Raw genomic sequence first — 20081 nt, forward strand, 5'->3', positions numbered from 1 at the left:
GGTCCCCCTCTATATTCACTGCTCGCTCCCATAGATTTAGTTCTCTTACCTTGCCTTCTGTCATTATCACGATCACTTCTCTGCAGCTGCTGTCGTTCCTCAAGATTCTGAGCATGTTCCTGTATTCAGGAAATATCCATTCCGTCTTACAAAGAGGCAGGCAGACAATCTCTAAACAAGTGTGGCCCCAAACCACTCACAAATCTATGGACTCGGTCTCCCATGTCGGCCACCATAGTTGGGGCATATCTAGCCAAATAATTGAATTGCATACTATACTCTCGGGCACTCATACTTCCTTGCTTTAGGTTCAAGAACCTGTCCGCTCTAGCTCGACGGACCTCGGGTGGAAAATAATGACGAATAAAAGCATCCACAAATTCTTGCCAAACCAGAGGAAGCGCGTTCTCTCCCCTTGATGCTACCCAGTTGTTGTACCATAATACCGCCACATCGCGGAGTCTATAAGAAGCCAACTCCACGGATTCGGTCTCGGAGGAAAGAATAATCTTTAAGGTTCTCAACATTTCATCAATGAAGTTTTGCAGATCTTCGTCCGGCTTCGACCTAAAGAACTCCGGAGGATTTAAAGTCATAAAATCACGAGCTCTCATACTAGCTGAACGATCACTTGGGCCCGCATTCTGTCGTTGTTCCTGGGCGGCAACCAATTGGATCAATAAATGTATGGCCTCAGTCACTTGTTGAACCGAAGCACCCGCTGGAGGAATCGGAGCCGAGGCTCCTCCTTGCCCTTCTACATTAGGCGGGGCCTCATTTTGTGATTCACCCTCTTCTACATTCATCAGAGGCTCTCTTTCCGCCCGTCTATTTGTCGTAGCTTTGCCCTTTTGGGCAGCTGTAGCTTTTCCCTTTGGCGGCATTCTGAAATCACTGTACACTATTAGGGAGGATAAAATCTTACACATGGCTCTATCGCACGATTTCATAAGAAGAAAGATGGTCATTTTCCTAAATGCCCTGTAGCCCCTTGTTTATTAGCGTGGCGCGCAACACACCATAAAAAAGACTCTACTAGACACGGCTCGTAGACACTTCGTAGGACGAACTGCTCCGATACCACTTTTGTCACGACCCAACTAGGGGTCGCGACGGGTACCCGGGGCTAGCCACCGAGCACCATTCACTCTACCACTCATCTTACTCACTTAAGGCCCTTTTATCAACTTCATACGCGAATTATAGGAAAAACATATTTTAGATAGAAATATAAATTCTTTATATACGTTTGCCTCTCGGCCATCAAAATATTATGTACATATAATAACATCTTGTGAGACCATCTAACCCACACTGCGTATCTACGAGCCTCTACTGACAGACTGTATATATAGAGACGGAACAAGACTCCGTCGTGCCCAAAATATGCATATATACCAAAAGGAGAATCACAAGCACCTCCGAACAATGGAGTGCTCTCAATCAGCTGACAGCTACTAAGAATATGGATCAAGCTCACCTCCCTGTCTACCTGTGGGCATGAACACAGCATCCAAAGAAAACGGACGTCAGTACGAATATTGTACTGAGTATGAGAGGCATAAACAATGAAGGAAGACAACAATAATATAATGAGAACATCAATATGAAACATCTGGATCTGAATGACAATCATAAGAGAAGTAATGCATGTTGTCTTACTCATACTCATCATCATATCGTGTATGCATAATATGTAAGGTGCCGATCCATGTCGGAACGGTGTGATAATCAATAACAATAGCCCGCGTCCTAGCCTCCCGCCTCTGGGGTACCATCTCATGCCTCCCACTAGTGGTGTCTGCCCATGCCAAATGGTTATGGTGTATCCGTATAGCTGCCCGCCTTAGCGGTGACTGCCCGGCCAACTAGGCGCGGTGTAATATTATCATGACATGCTCATATTATTATAGTACATGCGTAAAGCTCAAGATCAACTTTACTTTATCGGGGTGACGTAAGGTCGAGATCCCCCGATTTCATTATGGAGCAATTATTGACATTCTGCCTCACCTTGAAGGAATTAGCACATAAGGTGAGTGTGAGTAATCAATAATATCTTCATCGTAACATATCTCTTACCTTATATAGACATCTATAGATATAGGCTTTTAGCTTTTCAGAATACATGAACTCATGAAGAGGAAAGGAACTTATACCATAGGATTCATGCCATTAGAAAGAAAGCACTAGCCTCACATACCTTTGTCGTTTAGCTAGGCTATCGTTCACTTGATCTCCTTTGATATCACGTCTCTACCTTCACGAGAGAACTCGAATTAGGATTAGTTAATTAACTTAAGGAATACGTCACTATTTCTAGATAAAATTGGGCAGAACTTCCTTTATTTATACTACTTTTCCCATGGTCCATATCAACTCCCAACGTTCTCAACAACATCCATAGTAACAATCATAATATAGCAAATCATAATTATCATTCATATACAATGGCCATGATCCACCATTTCTCTTCATTTTTCCCCACATTTATGGTTATAGCTCGTTATCGCATCTTCTCATATATAATACTCATTTCATGGTCTAAACATCATTTACAATGTATTCATGATCATAGTTTGTATTCATGATCATAGTATATCAACATTCATGATTCCATTTAACTACCATTCAATTGTGACACTATTCACTCATTCAAGACCCATTTTCCATGTCTTTCTACAATTCAAGCATCTTAGCTTTCCAATACCTTAAACAACGTGATAAAGTCATGAAACTTACCTTAGATGATGGTTGAATAAGTCTTGAGTAGTAATGCCTTCTTTGCACCAAACCCTACTTCACCTTCTTGGGTTTTCTTGAGGTAGATGACTTTTACTTGCATTTCATACACTTTGTTTCATGGATTTTATGTTGTTGATTTTGGTTTTCCTTTGATTCTCTTGAATTCTTATGGATGAAGTGTTTTGGAGAATTCTCTAGAAAGCTCTTAAGTTGTGTAGATGAGAAAATGAAATAAAATGAGGCTTGGGTCCCTTTTAATAACTCAAAGTCTGATTTTTAATGATCAACAATCGGGGTGTACAGTGGTCGTGAACCACAGTTTACAGGGCTGTATACTAGTTTACGGTCTGTCCTTCATGGCCGTATTTAAGCATATCAAAAACAGAAGGGTTGGCTTTTATCATGGTGATTTACGATCGAGGTTTACGGGCCGTATTTCGATTTATGGTCCATATTCTGGGTCGTGTTTTACCATTTCAACATTTAACAGAAAGTTGAATTCCTTGGAGTGTTGGAGGACGATCGCACTTTACGGTCCGTAAATCACTTTATGGGTCGTATTGTGCTTTACGACCACTGGACTGAAATGAATTTCTGCAACTTTCTTATTTCCAAAAATTCATAATTAGCCGTTCCCTACTTAGTAAAACATCACACACTCATACCCTTCATTGGTCTATTCATTGTAGGCTCGCGGAAAATTTCCTAGGTGTAACAGTTAAACTCAAATCGGGCTTGAACTTTCATGGCTTTTGCTTGACCGGCAAGCGAGTGAGATCAGTTGGTAGCCTATGCGAGATGATGTCGGTGCTCAACCCAGGCATGTCGTCATAGGACCAAGCAAATACGTCGACATACTACTTAAGCAATTTAACCAATTCTTGCTTCCGTTCAGCTTCTAAGTGTATGTTGATCTGTATTTCCTTCACTATTTCTTCGTCTCCTAAGTTAACTACCTTAGTTTCATCCAAGTTCGGCTTCTTTTGATTCCCGAGTTGCTCAATTTCTTGCAGGAGATTCTCAGGCATTATGCTTTCGTTGTATTCCTGGTAATCCTGTTTGCCGTTTGTACTTTGCTCAACGGTTTCGTTACATGTCATAATCGTAGAATGAATATTTTTATTAGTTTGAGTGCTGAAAATGAAAAGCGAGTATAAGTAAGATATGATATTTTTAATAGAAAAATAGAAATGCATTTTCATTAAAGAAGCATTCAATGCTTTTAAAGAAAGAGGTGAATGACAAAAGAGCACTGGCAATTATTCAAGCCTCAACTGATCATGCTATTTTCAAAACAAACTACAATTCCTCACTACCAAGACTCCTGGCGAACCAAGGATGGGTTGACAGTCCTATTCTGCAAGATCTCTTCTGGTTCAGCATTATGAATAGTCAGTATCTCGGTATCTGGTTCAGTCTCTCTACAGCCCTCCTTGATCATTGTCACGAACAGGTTCTCCATTCCTTCTATGATATCTTCATTGACCTCTGGCACAATCATTTAACCATGGATAGGGACTTGCTCTGGAACAAAGGTTATCTTGATGCCACTAGTTTCTCCAAACATAGGCTGATACCCGATCACAAAAGTACTATTCTGCTGCTTCAGCTGGATTGGTTCAGTTATGCCATCAGATTCTGGGCCTAAACCCAGATTTTGGCTGGTAGCTGTACTACATCATCTCTAATGCTACCATCTTTTCCGCGCTCAACATCTTCATTTCATTAGATCCTACCATCCCACTTATTTTTACAGCTTGTATGATTTCCATAGCATGAAAGTTAGTTCCATCTAATTCTCCCATTTATTCAATAACCGAGATAGAGTGTTCAGAACAGACGGGGTGACTGAGTTCCCCCTGACCTACGATTTGCTCCCAACCTCATTCGAATTTTAAACATTGATGCAAAGTGGAATGAACGGGTCCAGCCATGTGGACCCATGGCCTTCCTAACAACAAGTTGTAAGTTGATGATATGTCCATCACTTAGAAAAGGACCGAGAACTCCACGGGCTTGATCTGCAAATGTAGACATATTTCTCCAATGACACCCCTTTGTGTTCCATCAAAACCTCGGACCTTCATATGGTTTCCATTCATTTCTCCCGTGTCTACCTTCAAATTTCTTAAGTTGTTGAGGGGGAAAATTTCACACCTGGAACCTCCATTAATAAGTACCATAGATACAAACTTATCTCCGTACCTCACGGTGATGTGAAGTGCTTTGTTGTATTCTGTTCCTTCTGGTGGGAGCTCATCATCGCGAAAAGAAATCTTGTTTGTTTCAACTATCTATCCAATTGTTGTGGCCAGCATTTTATTCGTCGTCTCATTCGATATGCTTACACCACTCAAAACCTTAACTAAAGAGTCTTTGTGGTCTTCAGAACTCATCAACAAGGACATGATCGATATTTGGGTAGGTGTTTCTTGAACTGTTATTCGATTGAATAATCTTTTGTTTTTATCTTCTTCCAGAGTTCTGCTGCATCAACATCAATAATATTTCTCCTTTGATTGTGCTCTTTGCCCGAACTTCCTCTGTTTAGATCCTCCGGTACATAACATTTTCTTGACCTTGTCATCCCATGGGCGACTGCAGTTTCCTTCATCTTAGCCTTCCCTTTCTATTGATAGTCCCATAGGGCTGACCTAGAACCATAATCTTGCTTTATTGCGACAACAGTGGTCACCACGAATCTTGCTTGGTATGTATGGACAATTACCGGTGCCCTCAACTATACCGTGATGATGGAAGCAGTTGGGGATGTTGCGACAATTGCCTCTGTGTTTCCAACGGGCACAATGGTTCTCTCCAAGTCATATTCCTCATCAAATGATATCATATCAGCCCCCTGGTCTCCATGATCCGACAGCGGGTTGTTGTTCACATTCAGGGGAGGGGGGGGGGGGGGGGGGGGGGAAGGGGCTGCAGTGCATTGAATTGCTCCACTCCTGATCAAAGCTTCAACCTAGTTTTTCAAACCAAAGCATTCCTCGGTGTCATGTCCCTGAATTACCGAGTCATATGCACAATGCTTGTTCCCATTAAAGTTTTTAGGAATTGGGTCCGGGATTCATCCTTCAATTGGTTGCAACAATCCTGCTGGTCTACTTTGGTAGATTGGTGCTTAGATAGAGGTGTAAGGTCTTGGAAGGTTTTGGTAAGTGGGGGCTCGTGGTGGGTTGTAATGCTGTCGAGCGTTATAGACTGGGTACAGGACATGAAGGGCATGAGCAAAGATTTGGGGGTTTATGGGGTATCGGTGAGATGACTCTCCTCGGCAGTAGTAAGGTGTGACATTAGATACATCCTCCTTCTTATTCTAAATTTCACTGATGGAACCTGCTTGTATGGCTTTGCTTACGGCTTACTGCGCAACCATTTATTGAATCTTTTTGGAATTGATTCCTTCTACTAAAAAGTCTCCCATTTTGACCAAATTGAAAAACTTTTGGCCCATCGAGCCCATCATCTTTTCAAAATAGACACCTTCATGAGCTCGAATGAAATACTTGCTGAGCTTGCTTTAATCCAATGGGGGCAGAACTCGAGCAGCCTTAATCCTCCAAGGTCGTGCGTAATCTTGGAATGATTCAGTCACTTTCTTTTGTACATTTCCCAAAGAAAACCTATCTGGCGTGATCTCATTGTTGAATCTGAAGCGGGTCATGAAATCTCCTGCTATATCCTGCCAGTAGCTTCCCTTGCGAGGATCTTGGCAAGTATACATGGTGAGCAACTCTCCTTACAAACTTCTGATAGACAACTTCATCCTCAATTTATCGTTCCTTCCCACTGCCACTAACTTGACGCAGTAGGCCTTCAAATGTGCATGGGGATTACTTCTCCTGTCAAAAACATCAAACTTGGGAGGTTTGTACCCTACCGACATGCCAACATCCGAATGTATGCACAGATCATTGTAATCCAAACTCTCCCTTCCCCGAGTGACTCACATGCTCCGTATTTCTTTACTTAGACTGTGCAGCTGGCTAATGATTAATTCGTCTTCTCTTATCTTGGCCTCCCTCTCCATTTCTACATACTGATCCACCTAGAATGGGACCCTGACTGTGACAGAAGTAGTAAAGGTTGGAGCCCCAACTGCATATACCGATGGCACATGTTGCTCGTGGGGTGTGTCAACGTGTGCCCCTGGTATGTGCTGCACAGGTAGGTAAGTAGGTGTTGTAGCAGTCTGGGTTGGTAGTGGGTTATGTGAAGCATGGGTGTAGTCGGGGATGTAAGGGTTCTATTTAGGCAAATTTGTTACATTTGTGGGAGTGATTAGAGGGAGGTTGGCAAAGGAAATGGGTATTGAAAGTGTACTTGCAGATGGATGAAAGTGTTCTGGAACAGGCGAATCCAATGACGGAGAGTGAGGTGGGTTCGCGAAGGTAGTCACAGTGAGATGGGTCAAGTCCCGAACTTGCGCAGTTCTCCTCTTAGTTCATCAAGTTGTAGCTTTAGCAAAGCAATCTCTTCTTCATCATTCAGATTAATTCTCTCTCTTGAGCTTCCTGGATTTTCATTCGTTATGAAAAGTTTAGCAGTTGGGTTGACTTTGTTGGTTATAGTTATTGTTCCCTTAGACCTTAAATTATAGTGTGATTCGGCCAGTTTGAAGATAAACACAAATCTACCTCTGTCGAGGGGATAAAAACAAAATAAAGACAATTGGAAAACAAAAAGGTTAGTCCGGGAAGCTTTAGAAAGAGTACAGTAATGCATTTAATGAAGTAAGTACGTCAAGTCGATGTGCAAACAAGTGCGTCCTAATTGTGGGGCCTTTTTTTCCAGAGGTAAGCCTACATTACACACAAATTGATGATGATTATTCTTTTTGTCATATTCTGTGATTTTTTAGAACAAACATAACATCTATTCCAACAAAAGGTAGCTCGAGAGCTTACAAGTATAGGCCTATGATAGCCCGAACGATAAACACAGCGGGAATGGCCATAAAGCCATACAAAAGTAATGGGTCGATGGAAATCTGAAATAAAAATGCAAAGGGGGGCCACGAGGATGTACAAAGGGATTAGGCCATACAACGCTCTTCTAGAATGTAAAGAAAATAGTCTAGGGCCATGTCGGCCTGTCATTGTCATCCCCATCATATGCTGAATCATAATCGAACCATTGGTTGTACTTAGGTTCTTCCTCTAGGTCTGTCCCTATCTCCCAACCTGCCTTTGGATCATACTCGGGTCCCTCCTCTGTATCATGTCTTGCTGGCCTGTACTCAGATTGCACCTCTGGTTCCTCCTCTGGATATCCTGCTGGAGTATACTCAGGTATTTCTCGGACCTATCTCTATTACAAGATTATGCTCTGGTTCCCGTTCTGGATCTTTTTCTGGATCCTCTTCCATTGGTCCATCTAGCTCTGTCGGATCGTCTTGTGGATCCTCTTCCATCTCTTCTTCCGACTCTATCGGATCTTTCTCTTCTACCGGTTGTATCATATGGTTTACTGAACCCTGAACTACTTACCTATACATGTCATTGTTGACGTTCATGAGGGGCAGTATCTCAACTGTAAGCCAAGCAACTGCCTAAAAAATCTGGGAGCCCGTCGAATCCTTTATCAATCGGCAGAAGTGCCTGGCCTTCCATATTATACTAGGAATAATACTTGGGTGTGCACCAACTCTCATCATCCATACTAATTGTGATCATGTTCAACCATTCTCTTTGCTGAATTCTCACTCGTGCTGCCTGAACCGTCCTATCATAGCCATCTTAATATAGAACAATATGGGATCAGACAGGGATATCTTTTATAACTCCAAACCGCCTCATGACTCTGAGTGGCGCATATGGCTGGATCCCATCCATCCCAATCAACTCAATGAAGTACAAATTAGCAGTCCTTTACCATAGGTCTCCTTGATGGCCAAGGGTATTTCCATTGAATAGCATCTCCTGCGAGCTGAACCAAGAATGTGCGCCACTCTTCCTCTCCTATAGGTATAGGCCAGTACCTTATTCTTTCCTTGTGGCTTCGAATCCTGCTATGTGTGTCTATGCAGTAATGCATGATCGGGGGGGAGGGGTGCCTATAGAAGTGTTCTATGGCCCATAACTACAGTAAGAGATGACACCTCTCGAAAAACTTGTGCCCTATTGAACAAGCCGACAGAGCTCAGAGCATCTCAACAAGGATCATAAAGACCAATGTCAATTCATCCTGTACTGCGAAGATGTTTATGATAAGTGGCAAAAGGTTAATAATGATTTGGTAGGCTCTCTTTGGGAACACCAAGATTCCCAACAAGGCTATGGCGAAGGCTCGTTGCCACATTAGCTCCCCCTTCTGCGGTCACGCGCAAACTCATCCCAATATCGATCAAAGCTTTCGCGGTGCCTAAATCTATGAAATAGAAAGTCAAACTTCACTCGATCATTTTCCATGTTCCTCAAGACTGGGTAGATATTAAATCAAAAATACGCAAGAATCTTTATCCTGATATGAAAGATGGCAGGGCCGACATTCCTTCTTGAAATGGCAGGTTCGTAAACTCGCCAACTTTCTCCAGGGTAGGAGTTATCTCAAAATCCAAAAACCTGAAAGTTACTGTCGTGGGATCCAAAAATTCTATCCACGGCTTGGTGAGAGTTTTATCAGCTCAGATACCCATCGGCCACATTAAGGAGGCCAGATGTTGTCGAATTTCTCCCAGGTGTGCCACTTTTACCATGTTCGTAGGTCGTGAGGAGGTGAGACTATCATTTGAATACTGGGTAGGTTTTGGGTAATTTCCATCTGAAAGAGATGAGTAAAGGATATGGTAAATATTGTTTCCTAAAAAAAATCATCTTGTGTCTATCTTAAGGATCGTTTCATCAATTCGCATAGAAGGTTATATCATTTAGGTTTCGAAACTTTGACAAAAGGCGGCTTCCTCATTGCAGCGACAATACCTTGGATTGTCCTGCCTATTATCAATGCAACATGACTTATTTTTTTTTTAGAATAAGATTTTTTCCTAAGAATTTTCGAAGTAGGACTGAATGTCTGTGAGAATGTACGTAGTAAACTACTATACCAACTCTGAAACTAGAGAATCCAAATAAGGGGTGAAGGCGTGTAAGACAATACCTCGCGTGAACCACAGTGTGTGTAAGTGTACTGCCAAAGACTAGATATAAAGTGCAGTGACATTATAAGGAAAGCAGTAACAAATAGTGTTTTCTCAAATAAATAAAGAGCACAAGTTTGGCTTTGGCTTGCGTCCTTTCAAATATAGCAATGTAGAAATTCATAAATAATAGGTAATAACAAATATAAGTATATAAGCAAACACCCCTCAAGTGTCTACTTCTTAAACGAAGTCTGCTAAAGTAAAACCTAGGGTAGTCCCCAGCAGAGTTGCCATGTTATTATGCCCTATTTCTAACGGATTAAAACAAGTTCACAACTTATGACTATGTTTTGTCTGGTTTTGGAAAATTTTCAGATTCGCCACCTAATTTAGGAAATATTCGAAAACCATTTGTAAAATTGTAAACTTTATTTTCAGTCTTTGAAACCTGTGAGATTCTAGGTAAGGGTTTTATTTACCCCCGAGGGGAAGGTGTTAAGCATCCCTCAGAGCCAATCCGAAGATAGTCTTCAAAATTAGTTTGCTTAACACTAGAGGGAATTATTTAACTATTTCTTATTTATTATTGCCTATTTTTATAGAACTGTAAAATAAGTGATTTTTTTATATTATTGTAACGACCCGTTTGGTCATTATAGTCTTTTCAGCATTTTCGCCCATTTCTGAGCATTGATTAGCTCATTTTTTATGCGAGGGGACCGTTGGCATGCTTCCCGAGGTATCAAGACCCAATTCGGGCAACTTTTGAGATTGGAACTAAAAGTGAAAAAAGGCAGACCCAAAGTTAGCTTTTGAGTAAACGAACTTTTTCTTAAATTCTATCAATATCAAGAGGTCCGGATGGCCTTTTAGAACTTGTGTGTGTATTTGGTTCATTTCCCAATGCATTTTGGGACTTAGGTTGGAGATTGGAACTAAGGCTTCAGGGGTTGACTCGGTCAACGTGACCTCCGTTAGAAATTTCGAGGTCACGAGCGCATTCGTAGCATATTTTTATGTGGGTCTGTGTATATGGTTAGTGAGCATTATTATTGATGTGATTCATGCAGTGTACGCACTCTCATTTTCATGATATAGTGTTGAGATATTGATGATATTTGATGAATACTTAATGAGTTAGACTCAGTTTTTCTTGAGTGACGTGAGACGGCCGATGTCCGATGTTTATTCTAGAATCGTTGATTGAGTGGCATTGATATTTGATAAAACGTTTTAACTGGAGTGACGTGAAATGGCCGGTGTCCGATGATCAATTCCAGAATCGTTGTTGCATGGCAAATATCCGATGTTAGTTCGGGAATCATTATTAGTGCATGGACGCCACGGGTCCCCCAGGTTGGTGCCGGTGAGAACCCCCCCGTGGGTAAAGATCCTGGGTCCCGTCTGTTTGTTAGGCAAAGATTCGGGACGGGTGGCACTTAGATTTCGCGAGTCAAGCTAGGTTGTGCTAACGAGACGTTGATATTTCCGTCGGGAATACACGTGTACACTGCATTTGCATGGCATTGCATTCATACCATTATTGTATTACATTGCATTATGACTTGATTTGAGAAGTTTCGGTGTATATTGTGATGTTGGATTGGATTAGATATCTTCAGACTTTGCACATTTAGGGATTAGATGCTTTACATAGGTAATGACAGATATTTGGAATTGATCACATTGTCTTATACTTGTTGGTTTATTTTCTTATCTGCTTTATTATCTAAATTTTATTAGCTATGCTTAGTTGGCCGATGTTGCCCTAAGTACTATTGTTTGTACTGACCTGCACTTACTGCATTTTTTTATGAATGCAGAGTATCAGGTCGGATCCACCTCCGTGATGCATGGTTGATCGACGCTTCGGCTTTCTCATGAGTTTCCAGGGTGAGCACGAACGTCCGCTCCCTTTAAGACTTTCTATACTTATGTCATATTCGATTCAGAGACAGAGACACTTTATGTATCAGTATTCTAGATTGTGTTATTTCCCTTTAAATGCTATTGTATTATTCAGACTAGACCCTGAGGTTGTTTATTGTCATTCCGCACATTCTACTACTTTATGTGTGTATATATATATATATATGGTGAGACTTACGTATTTGTTCTATTCCATTGCTTAATTTCATTCTTTCATGTATTATTCATTGTTGGGGTTGAGGGTTCGTTGATCGACATGGGAAAGTAAGTGCCCACAGGACTTAGGCAAAAAAGGTTGTGACAAGTTAGTATCAGAGCCCGAGGTCACCGCGTCTTTAACATAAGAGTGTGTCTAGTAGTGTCTCATGGATCGGTACGATGAGCTGCATACTTATCTTTGAGAGGCTATAGGACATTTAGGAAATCTCACTTCCTTTCTTTCTTTCGTGTCACTTTATTCAAATTGGTATCTGGAAAGATCAAATGGGTACCTCACTTTTATCTCTTCTCTCACAAATGGTGAGGACTCGAGCTACTATGGCCCGAGGGCAGATGCCAGAGCTCGCAGCTACGGTTGGCACCCGAGGGCGCGACTGTTATATCTCAAAAATTCTGAATTAATTGTCTTGTGAATAGACTAAGGTGAGCATAAGACAAAAATGAGGTTCTTATGAGATTAAAGAGGGTATCTAATAGTTTTAAGAGCATGCCATAAGATTTTGAAGTTATATGGATCGATGGAACTAAAAAATTCGCTGAAAGAAGTGAAATATAAATCGTGTTTGGAAAGGTTTCGCGATAGTTGATGCGATATATATTTAGCGATGTCTTGAGGGGCTGCTATAGGGCCTCTTAGATGATTAATGAAGTGTTACATAAGTACCAAGAAGGTTCCACAAGGATTGGAAGTCGTATGAGTGGACAAAAATAATTTTCGGGAATTTCATGTTTGTGCGGCCATTTGTACGGACCACATAAATTATACGACCCATATAAATGGTCGGTAGATTTCTTCTAGAGAAGGGTGACTTTCTAGTAGAATTATACTGTCACACCCAGGCTAGGGCCATGATGGGTACCCGGGGCTAACCACCGAGCACCACTCGTTCTATTACTCAATCTGCGTATAATCGTATTTCTTATGCTCATAATCATAGGAAAACCATTTTTCATTGGAAACATATTTATCTTTATATACATAAGCCCTTTTCCTATCCACATAACACATATATACACATGGAAAAAAATCGTGAGACCATACTACCCACACATACGCATCTACGAGCCTCTACTAGAGTACTAGACATATGGACAGGACAGGACCTCATCGTGCCCAAAACATAGATGTACATAAAATAATAAATCAATGGCACCTCCGGAATAATGGAGTGCTCTGAAAAGTCTGCTTATCGGCTTCTATAAATTTGGGTCGCCTCCCTGTCTACCTGTGGGCATGAACACAGCGTCCAAAGAAAAGGACATCAGTATGAACGTTGTATTGAGTATGTAAGGCATGAGTGAAATGAATATAACAGAGAAATCATAAGACATAAGGTGAAGATATAACCTGCTTGACTTTTAAGAGTGGATACCTTTCATGCCTATATCATATATAATCACAGTACATGTATCATCATAACGCATACATCATCATATCATACATATATCATAATACCGTATCTGCGCATACACACTAAACATTATTCGTATTCGGCCATGTAGTGGCTCGACAATACCACATACATGCCTTCCGGGCTTTTCATACATTTTAATACATAGTAGTATCGTACCCGACTATATATATTCAGTGTCTTACGTACCCAGCTATAATAATGCTTGGTGGTATACGTGCCTGGCCCTACCAAGGCTCAGTGTTGTCCGTACCTAACCCTACCAAGGCTCAGTGATGTCCGTACCTAGCCCTACCAAGTCTCAGTGATTTCCGTACCCAACTATAGTAGTGTGCGCGCATTATATATATATATATATATATATATATATATATTTATATTCTACTCGGCCATATAAGCTCGAGGTTTCATAATAGCCACACATAGGCACATATACAGAAAGCCGATAAACATCTTTAGCGTCATCACTGTTATCATCGTCATCATTATCATCATCACTATCAACATCATCATCGTTATCATTACATATATTTCACAAGCTTATTATAACCTTTCATAGAGCATGAATTTAAATTTAAAGACAATCTATGAAAATCATATCATATTCGTAGCATGAACTTCGTAAAAATATCGCATGATAGACTTTATAATCTCAAAACATAGGCTCATCATTACCATCATCGTATCTATGGCATATCTCTTACCTTTATCTCATACGGAACCCCCTATGAACATAGACTCGTAACTTTTCGGAACATTGGTAATAGGACATCCATTAGAGCTTATAGACAATCTATAACAATGTCGGGGTGACATAAGGTCAAGAACCCCCGATTACATTATGGAGTATTCATATTCATCATATCTCACCTTGAAGGAACTAAAATTTTAAGGTGAGTGTACGCCATGAACAACATCAAGGGATTGTAAGTAGGATCTTTAACTTCATAGACATCATATGTTGCTTTAGAATCTCTAGACTTAAACTTATCATCATTATTATCGTATTCATGATATATTTCTCATCTTTATCTCATAAGAAGCTCTTTATCAACTTTAACTCATAGTTCTCGGAATGTAAGAAAGTCATGGAGAAGTAGGGAAAATAATATCATAGGAATCATATATGGATCATTATCTTCTAGACTTAGATTCATCATCAGTATTGTCATGTTCGTAACGCATCTCTTTTCTTCATCTTGTATGAAGCTCTTTATATTCATAGACTCATAATTTCTGATATGTAGGAAAGTCATGGAAATATAGGAGAATTCATGCCATAAGAGTCATGCCTTAGAAAGAAAGGACTAGCCTTACATACCTCTTTCGTTTAACAATTTCCATCGCTTGATTGTTCTCCTTTAATGCTCACGTTTGTACCTTCAAGAGAATTCACATTCATATTAGCTAATCGATTATATGAACATGCTTACTAAAGCTAGAGAAAATTGGGCAGCACTTCCTTTGTTTATACAACTTTCTCCATATCATATATCAACTCCAAAATGTTAATAATAACATTCATAATATCATACTCAATAATCTTCATCAACCATACATTATTCAATTCTCCTACTTCCATTTCAAGGGCATCCATAACCATGATCATAATACAACAGTACCTTCATACCCATATAATGTTTCTCCTATGTTCTTAATATCATTTATGAGATAACCATACTCGTAACATACAAATAATCATGATTCACATTAAGCTACTACTAAAAAATGTCACTATTCTCATATTTGTAACCCCTTTTCTATTTCCTTCTATAATCCAAGTCTTTCAACCCCTCAATACTCTAAACAACATGAATTGATCATAAACCTTACCTTTGATGGTGTAGGAATGGGTTTTGGATAGCAATACTCCACTTGAAGAGAAACCCTAGCTTCAATCCATGAGATGTCTTGACTTAAAGCAACCCTCAATAGCTATCTTACACATGATTCCCTTGGAATTATGATATTGATCTTTGATTCCCTAGAATTCTTGTTGATGAAGGGTGTAGAATGTTCTAGAGATTTGGAGAGAAGTGGAGAAATGAGAAAAATGAAAATAATAACGTGGGGTCTTGTATTTATAATTGGAACAATCTGACCCGTCATGCATTCTACGGACACTTACACGGTCCGTATAAACTTATACGGTCCGTATAAGTGACCGTGAAATCGTCCCAACAACATATCGTTTTTGTACCATTATACGACACATTATACGGGCCGTATAATTTTATACGGTCCATATAAGTGACCGTAAAATCACCTCTTCAACATTTTGCCTCTGTGACCATTATACGGCACATTATACAGGTCGTATAACTTTATACGGTTCGTATAAGTGACCATATAATCTCACCAATTAGGAACTTCACTGTGACCATTCTGAGGACCATTATACGGATCGTATAACATTATACGGACCGTATAATCGACCATATAACTCATCTTTTCACTGATCTTGTTCTCGTCACTTGGGGTGATCTCCAATCCTTATGGAACCTTCTTGACACTTTTTTATCACCTCATTAACAATCTAAGGGACGTTATAATTCTTCTCCAAGATGTTATTTAATCATCATTAACTTGCTGCTCGTAAATCCTTTCCGATACACATCGCATGCCTTGCCCTCTCTTGGCAAACTTTCTCCTCTTACTACGAATGTCTTTGAAATCGTAATTAAGGTCATCAAATGTTATTTCTTACTCATCAAAACATCGTATATGTTGTGCCCTTCATCAGTCTATTCACTGTGCATGAACGGAAATGTTTTCCTAGGTGTAACATATACAGTCAAATTGTACGGACCGTATAAATTATACGGCCCGTATAATTGGTCGTATAATCGGGTTGGGTCAGATTTTTCTTTTTATAAGTATGGACGCCCCTTTCTCTTTTATCATTTCCCACACTTTTCCATGCTCTCCAAAGCTCTTGAACGAACCCTTCTCCAAGCATATTACACCCAAACCCAAGAGAAAACAAAGATCAAATAGCAAGAATTAAAGTGTTCATGTGTTGGAAGGCTCACTAGGGTTAGTAGACTTCAAAAACAACTTGGGTATTGAAATTAGAGTTTCCATATAAGTTGATAGCTTGCTCCAAAGATCATTCTTATGAGATAAAAGGTTAGTTTTCATGCTTATTTCATGTTATTAAGAATGCTTAGTTGTTGGATGACTTGGGTGAAAGAAGAGAGTATAAGATGTGGTCTAAATATAGTTTTCATGATGTTTTGAGTAGTAAGCCAACTTGAATCATGATTCTTAGCATGATATGGATATATTCTTGTTATAAAAGATAATAATAATGATGAGGAATCATTGTACGAAAATGTGCTAAGGGTTGATGTGAAGTTGCTAGTATTGGTTGAATATGAGAATGAATTTTGAAGACTTAATGGGAATTTTGAAGACTTAATGGAATGTGATTACGTGACTATGATATTGTGGATATTACTATGGTTGTTTGGGAGTTGTTTTGAAATATGGTGGAAGTCGATGAAATAGGGGAAATGCTGCCCAATTTTCGTTAACTCATGAATTGTTCTAGTTTGAATTTAAGAGTATCTTTAAGGCTTAACCATGGTATGAATCCTTCTAAATGTAGATTTCCAAGATTCGACGGTGAACGTTAAGCAGTTATGAAGACAAAGAGATATGTAAGGCTAACCCTTCTTTCATTAAGGCATGATCCCATTGCTATATACCTTCACATGAGTTCCATAATGCCTTCCAAAATGGCTTCATCCCTAGAATTACTAAGGCTCATGATCCTTGATATTCTCATGATACCATTGGTTTCATCCTATAATAGTTGAACCTCTAAGGAAGGATATAATGAAGTAATGAAAATGATGATGATGCTGAGGATACGCATGTATATATATGTATATGTATATATATGTATGTATATATATATATATATAGTATGATTATTAAGAACACTGACCTTATATGACCAGGTATGATATCCATTGCGCGCGCACCACTATAGTTAGCTACTGGTAACACTGAGCCTTGGTAAGGCCAGCCACGTATAACACCGAACATAGTTATGGTCGGGTACATAAGACACCGAACCTCTATGGTCGGGTATGGTACTACTATAAGTATAAATGTATGAAATGGAAGGTTCCCATTAGAAAGAGGGTAAGTAAATACAGCGAATGTCACTAGAGGTATAAATGGCTCTATCCTCCAATGACTCTTCTATCTTATGTTATTTCTAATGCTTCCATTATGCTATTGATTATGCTTTACATACTCAGTACATTACCCATACTGACGTCCTTTTTTTTGTGGACGTTGCATCATGCCCACTGGTGGACAGGGAGATAGACTTGATCCTTAGGCTGCATATCGAGTAATTACTTAGAGGAGCTCCATTTGATCCAGAGCTACAGCTTGGGTACTATTCTTTTGTGTATATATGGGCATGGCGGGGCCCTGTCCCATCCTTATGATGATGTTTCGTGCTCTCCTTAGAGGATCGTATTCAAACATGTATAGTAAATGTCTTTTGCCTTGTCAGCCCATACTTTGGCATATTATTTTGTTAAGCCTCGTCGCCTTGTGAATATGTATATGGGCATAGTTGTTGATGTTGATATATAAAAGGGTTTTAGTTGTTAAAAATGGTATCATTAAGGCATAAAGTTTGTTGGCAAGCCATACGGCTTATCTAGATACGAATGTGAATGTACGATGAGAGGTGCCCGGTGGGTTAGCTTCGGATGCCCGTCATGGCCCTCCGGTTGGGTTGTGACAGTTGTAGAGCGAGATGCCGTAGGGCTACCTCAACCAGGGTTAGAGCTCTGACGGTAGGACAATGCTAAGAGAGATCTCCGTCTCCCGAGCCCGAGAATGTTGCTTCATCTCAGACACAGCCTAAGGTTACATCTGATCAGGCCATGTATGATACTATTGCCATAGTATTGCTTCATCTTGATGCCCAGCAGGCGGCAGGCGGTGTTACTACACCCGGCGGGGGTTCACAGACTAGGGTTGGTGCGCAGATCCCTGAGCAAGGACCTGCGTAGGCAGCATATCCCGCTGCAGCTACTGCTCCTCGCATTGATGCGATACCTGCTCCTGGTGATAAGATTAGGCCCATTGAGGGCATTGTTATGACTGCTTCTAATCAGGACTTGGTTGTGAGATTTTGGAAGTTAGAGCCGTTGAGGTTTGCTGGTACCTCGTCTGAGGATACCTATGAGTTGATTCTTTATATGCATGAGTTGCTGCACCATGTGGGGATAGTGGAGACCCACAGTGTGGATTATGTGTCCTGCCAGTTTCGCGACGACGCGAAGGTGTGGTGGAGGTATTTTGCGGGGTGCAGGCCTGAAGGTTCTTCTCCTCTGACTTTGACTCAGTTCTACCGGGCCTTCTTTGAGAAGTATGTTCCTTGGTCTTAAAGAGAGGCGCGTAGGGAGCAATTTTTACACCTTGAGTAGACGGGCATGTCCTTAGAGTCCTATGTGACTCGTTTCCTTTATCTAGCCCGTTATTCTACTCGGTTGATCCTTACAGAGGCCAATAGGATTAGGTGCTTTGTTGGAGGACTTGTGGGATCTCTACATATTCCTTTTCTTCAGATGAAGTTTGTGCAGTCTTCGTTCCGGTCCATTATCGAGCATGCTTTTATGGTTGAGGGTGCTAAGGCTCGTGCTTTTATTGGTGAAAAGAGGCCACGTCAGACTGGCAGTTTTGAGGGTTTTGGTTCGAGGGGCACGGTCAGTTTTCGAGGCCACCTCAGCCATATTCCAGTCGTCCAGTGCATTCAGCATTACTGGCTTCCTCTAGTGAGCCACCTAGGCAGAGGGCTCCTGAGAGTTGGTTATCCAAACTAGCAAACAGGGTTAATTCATCTGGGCCTTCAACTTTCGTATTTCAGCATTCGACTCCTCTTACCTATTATTCTTGTGGAGAGGTTGCGCATGTTGCTAGGATATTTCCTTGACCCAGGCAGGATTATCAGCCGCCGAGGACTCTTGTATCATCTAGTGGTCGAGTCGGGACTTCTCAGAGAGGCGGTGCTCAGTCAGGCCGCAGTACTTCCCATGGTTCTAGAGGTGGGTCCCAGCTAGTTAGAGGTGGTTCCCAGAGTATAAGAGGGGAATCTCAGACTGGGTGTGATGGAGCCAATTGTTACTCATTTCCTGGTAGGTCCGAGGCAGCGACCTCAGATACTGTGATCTTAGGTACCATTTCTATCCGTCATAGAGCAGCATCTGTGTTATTTGATCCTGGATCCACTTATTTGTATGTATCTGCATTTAATGTCGTTGGTTGTGATTTTCCTTGTGATAGCATAGATATACCTGTTCATGTCTACTCCGATCGGAGATTCTGTGTTTGTTGATCGAGTCTACCGGTCTTGTTTAGTTACGTTTATAGCATATGACACTTGGGTAGATTTGATTATTCTAGATATGGTGGACTTTGATATTATATTGGGTATGTCTTGGCTTTCTCCCATCATGCAATCTTTGACTTTCACGCCAAGACAGTCGCCTTAGCCATGCCGGGCATACCTAGACTTCAGCGGAGAGGTACTCCTAGTCCCTCTCCGAAGAAGATCATTTCCTTTCTTTGGGCGAAGAAGTTAGTAAGTAAGAGGTGTTTAACGTATTTGGCACATGTTCGTGATACAATTATTGCAACTTCACTCCTTAAGT

This window comes from Lycium barbarum, chromosome 1, assembly GCF_019175385.1.
Source record: "Lycium barbarum isolate Lr01 chromosome 1, ASM1917538v2, whole genome shotgun sequence".
Lineage (NCBI taxonomy): Eukaryota > Viridiplantae > Streptophyta > Magnoliopsida > Solanales > Solanaceae > Lycium > Lycium barbarum.